Genomic DNA, 6,680 nt, shown 5'->3' with positions numbered 1-6,680 from the left:
ACATAACATGGTGACATGTCATCAGGACACAACTTTATTCATTAAAGCATCTAATGATGATATACTTCTAGTTCAAGTTTATGTGGATGATATTGTGTTTGGATCGGCCAATGAGTCCTTGTGTGAAGAGTTTGGAAAACTCATGACCAGTAAGTTTGAGATGAGTTTAATGGGAGAGCTAACTTTCTTTCTTGGCTTCCAAATTAAACAAACTCCTAGTGGCACTTTTATTCACCAAGGAAAGTATGCTAAAAAATTAATCAAGAAATTTGGCCTAGAAAATTCCAAACCAATGGGAACTCCAATGCATCCAAACACTAAGCTTGAAAAAGATGATAATGGGAAAGATGTGGATAAAACAAGGTATAGAGGTATGATAGGATCACTCATGTATCTTACATCCTCTAGACCGGACATTGTTCAAAGTGTGGGTGTATGCTCAAGATTTCAATCTCACCCAAAAGAATCCCATCTTTCGGCCGTTAAGCCCATCATTAGATATATTAAGGGAACTAGTTATTATGGCTTATGGTATCCAAAATCTGATGATTTTTGTGCAGTAGGGTTTTGTGATACAGATTATGCAGGAGATAGAGTGGATAGAAGGAGCACCTCCGGCATGTGTTGCTTCCTTGGAAGCTCACTCAACATGTGGTCAAGCAAAAAATAAGCCACAGTAGCTCTATCCACAGCTGAAGCTGAATACATATCCACTTCTGCATGTTGTTCACAATTAATTTGGTTAAAAACGCAGTTGGAAGATTACAAATTAAAGATCAATAGTATACCATTATTTTGTGATAACATGAGTGCTATAAATATTTCAAAAAATCCTGTTTTACACTCAAGAACAAAGCACATTGAAATCAAATATAATTTTATTAGAGAACATGTGCAAAAGGGTACTATTGATATTCAATTTGTAAAATCTGAAGATCAACTTGCTGACATTTTTACAAAACCCCTCTGTGAAGATAGATTCTGTTCATTAAGAAAAAGCTTGGGAATGATTGATCTTGTTTCTGTTGAAAATTTATGAAATTTTGATTCTGTTCAGTTTTGTCTCATAAGAATGGACGAGATAAAAATAAAAGCATGTTGGAGAGGCTGTGATCAAGGGGGAGGCTGCACAGAACTTATTTTTCTTGGGCCCCACAAAATCTCTTTGACCCCACCATGACCGTTTTGTTAGTTTCTCATTTTTTGAAAATCAAAATCTTTTTGTGGTCCTATCAAATCTAGTTGAAAGAGGCATAGTGTCAAATCAAATATTTCCTTTCAACTAATCCCTTGATTTAAGGAAACCACTTTTTCAAATTCTTGGAAATCCCCTTGTTATTAACCGTGCTCTTAATGGTTATTAACTTCCTTCACCTTCTCTCTCCAATCCACATTTAATGCTTCCTATCTTCCCTCCTCCCTCACTCCATTCGGTTCCTACCCAACCTCCTCATATTCCACTCCTCCATTCTCACTACCATGAAAAAGAAAACTGCCCCTAGAAAAAGCGAACGAATTCTTCTCTCTCAAAAACCGTCCACACCCCAATCTCATACTCATATACACATTCATTCCACCACATCATCATCACCTTCACCTCCCTCCAAACATATAGACACCATGAGAAGAAAATTCATAGCCAAGAAAACTTCTTCAAGAAGGAAGAAGGGAAAGGAACCCGAGGAAGAAGAAGAGGAATCACAAACATCCTCCATTCCATCACCACCGCATTCGCCACCTAAGAAGGCTACTCCTGGAAAGAGTACTCAGAAGACAGACGGTTTTGCACTGCACGACACCACCGAACCTGCCAACTTGGAATCCATGGAATTCAAGAACAAGTTCAGCAAAACACATTCCCACTATGACCCTGCCAGATTCAACTCCTGCGCCTCATTTGAATTCCACAAAGATGTTCTGGAAAGGCGGCATCTCTGTCAAACCTACCTTGTCAACCTTGACAATCTCTCCAACAAAGGAATAAATGTGTCTCCTCTGTTTGAATTGCTTCAATGGACTCCATTACTTTACATTCAAAAACCGGTTTACCCTAGTTTAGTCCGACAATTCTATGCCAACATGAGACTCATTGATGGCACCATCCACTCATATGTGAAAAAAGTTCATATCACTCTTGACACTACCACCATTGGGACGGCCTTGAGATATAAAGAAGAAGGGCCGAGAGCTTACATGGCCGAAAGGTGGGACTCACAAGTCGGCGTCACCTATAAAGTTGTTCTTCAACACATATGTGAGAATCTCTCAGGCTTGGATGGCACTACCCCTACCCATAAAGCCATTGGTCCCGTCAATTCGCTACTGCACAGGATCATCACCCACATCTTGACTCCTCAAAGCGGCTCTCACAATAGAGTAACATATTCTAACTCTCTCATCTTATTTGCACTTGTGACCTCTACTCCTATTTCTTTCGGTTATCTTATGATCCGCCATATGTGGGACTCGGTAAGAAGCACCAAAAAGGCAAATATGTCTTATGATATGTTCTTAACCAGTATCTTTGAATTTTTTAAAGTTGACCTTTTGAATGAGACAGTAGAAAACAAAGTGTCAATGGTCAAAGGTGGTGGAGCTGTTAAAGGAACCAAGAGCAAAAAATCCATGGCTTCGGAGAGTGACTATGAGAGCAGACCTGAGTCATCCAAAACCACCGAGTCCATCAAAGAAATTCTTACCAAATTTTCATCTATGTCCGAATTCATGGTCCAATCTCACAAGACGGCACGCAAACTGGCATATGAAAGTGAAAGAGCTTGGATGAGATGCAAGGACAGGGTCAGTTTGATGTTAGAAAATTTGGAGAAGGATCTGGGAGATGAAAGTGAAGACGGGGCTGAGGAATCTAACCTTCATCTATCTGATGATTAATTCTCTGTTTAGTTTAGGATATTGGCTTAAGTAGGCTCAATCTGATATTATATTTTGTTGGGTTTGATACTTTTTGATACTTTGTGATACTTTGTGATACTCTGTGATACTTTGTTATATTTTGCATATTATGTTTCATGTGTCAAACTCTTTTTGCAGGTGCCCCTTTGATGACAAAAGAGGGAGAAAGTGCTGAAAATTGAAATTATAAAAATAGGGGATGAAATCCTTGTGGATGGATTTATGATCACCCCTGTTATACATTGTGATGCATTTGTTTTAGTACTGTGCCTGCTGATGTTTGATTAGAAATATGTATCTGTGGAGGCAATTGATTTACCTTGATGAATATGCTTTGGATTAGGAATATACTTTTAATGTATCTTGATAAATATGCTTGCTGAATACTTTATCTTTTGGCAGCTCTTTTAAGCATTAATATGGAAATCAAATCTTTGATAGTTGCTATAATTGAAATAATCATGCCATGATTAAAATATTTTCCTACTATAACTGTGTTGCTCTGATTTGTTAATTGGAAAATGTTTTTAAAACAACAACTTATTTTTCAAAAAAATTTTGGTTGGTTATTTTGTGTGATTGAGCAGAAAATCAATTTGTGATATCAAATGAGTTTTAATTATCAATTCAACTCTGCTCATAAATCAAGCATTTAGCATCATGTAATGAATATGCTAAATAACATTGTTACTTGAAGCTTGATTAAAATGTTACAGGTTAATGCTTCCCTTGGTAAAAATGGCATATATTAAGGGGGAGTCTTGTGACAATTTGAAAGGGGGAGAAATTTAAAAGAAAATTTAAAAGAAGTATTCTTTACTCAATCTTAAATTTTTTTCCATTTCAATTTTAATAATGTTTGTCATCAAGGGGAAGATTGATGAGTTTGAAAAAATCTAAATTAACATTTGTGATGACTAAATATTATTAATTTAATTAATTGCAAAAATATTATTTCATATGGGCTGATTAAATTAATTTCTTGCAAATACAGGTTTTGCTTAGGCCGAAAGATGTTTGCTAGCCCAAGACACATTCAGCAGTGATATAAAGTTTTATCAATCACTATGGCTGAATTAATTATCATGTTACATGGGTCAGGATGAATTTTGTTGTTGCAAGCCCAAATCAAAATCTATAGCCGTGTTGAATGTTTCCTATTTTATTGGGGTTGAATTATTATTATGGGCCAAGTTGATATATTATTGTTACAAGCCTAAGACTTTGGTAGTTGCCCCAATGTATGGTCCAAAAAATAATCCATCAGGAAAGCAAATGTTATCATTTGTCTTGTGTCTTCCAACGGATCAAATTCCTTTTCTTAGGATGAATTTCAAATTTAATTTGCTAGCATTGGAAACATGAGAAAGATTATCATTGATATGATTGATGGCATTGAAAGCTACATGCTTCTCAGGGAAGTAAAAGTAACCTTTACCAATTAAGCTTGGTTTTTGTTTCAACTGTGAATGCTTCTCCTCTCTATAAAAGGGGTGAACAGTCACGGTTTGATTCAAGGAGTTAGAAGTAAGCAGTGAGAGTGCAAGGCACAGGATTCTCATAGCTACCTAAGCTTACAGATTTTCTTCTCCTTCAATGTTCTTCATTTTGTATTTTTCTGTTTAATTTTGTCATGTCTTGAGTCTCATGGAAAAAGGCAAACAGTGAGGTTTGTATGAAAAAGCCATAGAGCGAAAAAAAGGCAGAGAGTGCAAAATTAAAAGAAAAAGCCATAGATGTCCTTAGAATTCCTTTGTTCATCTATGTTGTGCTTCATGATTCTGTGGAAATCCCCTTGTAAGTTGGGTTAGCACTTTATAGTTTGTAATCAGAATGATTATAGTGAAATTTTATCATTGTTGTGATGAAAACTGGATGTAGGCTGCACTGCACTTAGCAGCTGAACCAGGATATATTTGGGTGTAATTTTCTCTCTCTTCTACTTCATTTCTATTTCTACTGCACAAGAGGGAAAACCAAAAAGATCTCATGCCAAGTGACGAGACAAAAAGAAAAGTCTCGTGGCTAGGGACGAGACAAAAATAAAAAAAAATCTTCTCAAAGACCAGAAAGTGTAATCAAGAAAAATGTGGCTAAGATTCAATCCCCCTTCTCTTAGCCACTGAAAACCATCACAAATTTTGTTCTAAATTTTTTTGTACACATTCTAAATATTTATTTAATGTTGTCACAAAAATTTAAATTTAATGAATAAACTGTTTGTTAAATACAAAATTTTTTTATTACTTACAAAAAGTATAAAATTTATTGATTTTTTTCTTATATTTTCAAATTATTAAAAAAAATTTTATCAACAGTTCAATCTTTCATATACTAAATTGATAATTAACCCAAAGAAGTATTATCTAAATTCATTTATTGAGAGCACGGAAAATTTGAGGCAATCCCTCGCTTATTATATTACAATAATATTTTTTTAATATCTAAAAAAAAGTTTATCTAAGACACATATTAAAACTATTAATTAAGAAGTTTATTATAAAAAATTGGTGCAAAGTTTAATCTTCAATTAAATTATTGTATATTTATTAAAACAAAACATTTAAAATTTTTTATTAATAATAATCTTAACATGTATCTTAAAAATATATGTTAGTTAAATCTAATAAAAAAATAAGGATAAGTATTATTTTGGTTCTCAACGTAATTTTTTATTTAGAATCGTTATTAATGTTTTTTTTTCCTTAAAATCGTCTTTTTTAATAATTTTATTACTAAATTACCCCTATCCTAATAAAAAATTATAAAAATTAAAAAACAAAAGAAACAACGTGAGGGGAGAAAGAAAAGGAGAAAGGAGGTGGGGTGGGGAGGGGGAAGGGGAAAGGGAGGGGGGAGAAAGGGACGGCGATGACAAAATTTGGAGTCGCCATCGTCGTCGTCGTGGCCTTCGCCGTTGGGAATCGCGAGGGAGAGAGGAGACGCGAGCCATTGCCACCGCTGACCTCGCTGCTGTGCCTCGCCGCTTCATCTGCACCTTGCCTCCTCGCCGCCTCGCTGCTGCACCTTCCCATTTCTCCTTTTGCTTCTTGTTTCTGCTTCTTGCTTTCTGCTTCTGCATCTTGCTTCTGCTTCCTTGCTTTTCTGCTTCTACTTCTACTGCTTCTTGCTTTCTGCTTCTGCATCTTGCTTCTGCTTTCTTGCTTTCCTGCTTCTACTTCTGCTGCTTCTTGCTTTCTGGTTTTGCTTTTGTTTATGTTTTTGCTTTTAATTCTAATTTTGATTTGTTATTTTTTTGTTTTATTGTTGTTTTGTGTTGATTGATGTTGCTATTTCTGAATTTGATTATTAGTATTTGATGGGAGTAAGAGAGGTGGTGGTGGTGGTGGAGGGTATTTTTGTCCGTAAAAAATTAAAAGGACGATTTTAATACGAAAAAAAATGTTAAAAAGACGATTCTAAATAAAAAATTATGTTGGGGATGGTTTCGATTCTGACCCTAAATATTAGAGGTCAAAACAATACTTATCCCAAAAAAATACATTAATTCTATGAATTTAATTATCCTGTATTCTTAAAATACATGATAAGATGACTACTAATAAAAATTTTAAAATTTCTTATTTTAATAAATATATAATAAATACATCAAAAATTTTATTTTATTTTTTTTTTTACAAAAACTTTAATTTTCTCATTAATAATTTTAACTTGTAGAATACATAATAGTTAAATTCTAATTTTATTTATAATTTTTAAAAGTACTTTTATACTCTGCTCCAAATTCTTAAAAGTTAAGATCAATT

This window comes from Arachis stenosperma, chromosome 8 (genome assembly GCF_014773155.1).
Source record: "Arachis stenosperma cultivar V10309 chromosome 8, arast.V10309.gnm1.PFL2, whole genome shotgun sequence".
Lineage (NCBI taxonomy): Eukaryota > Viridiplantae > Streptophyta > Magnoliopsida > Fabales > Fabaceae > Arachis > Arachis stenosperma.
This window is presented reverse-complemented; position numbering follows the sequence as displayed.